Consider the following 517-nt stretch of genomic DNA (forward strand, 5'->3'; position numbering starts at 1 on the left):
AATTTGTTAACAGTACCTTCAATATGACCAAAGATTGTGTTGATTGTAACAAGCCATTTATCTTTTTCACCCTGCATCTATTACTATAAGCATTCTCCTTTTATAATCCTCAATCAATTGCTTCATACGCTTAACCTTCAGCCTCTGCTATAGCTTTAACTACAATAGTAGATAATTCTATCTCAGCACGCTTTCTTTCAGTCTACACTGGGGTGGCTGCAGACTCACGATTTGGGGAGCTAGGGTTCCTCTTTCAATATTAGAATTTCAAGTCAGTTCCAGAGAGGAGAAGCGCGAAGTGTGAGAGTGGGACTGGGTTACGGGTTACGGGCTTAAGCCGTTGGGTTTTCATTTTTTTTTAAGTCAAAATGGCACAATTAGTTGGATTATAAATTAATGTATTATTATAAATTAATGTATTATAAATTAATGTTAATTCATATGTAGTATATAAATAAATTTAATTAGAATAAATAACAATTTATTTATTTTATTTTAGACTTTATAAATGAAAAGA

The sequence above is a fragment of the Arachis ipaensis genome, chromosome B05 (assembly GCF_000816755.2).
Source record: "Arachis ipaensis cultivar K30076 chromosome B05, Araip1.1, whole genome shotgun sequence".
Taxonomy (NCBI): Eukaryota; Viridiplantae; Streptophyta; class Magnoliopsida; order Fabales; family Fabaceae; genus Arachis; species Arachis ipaensis.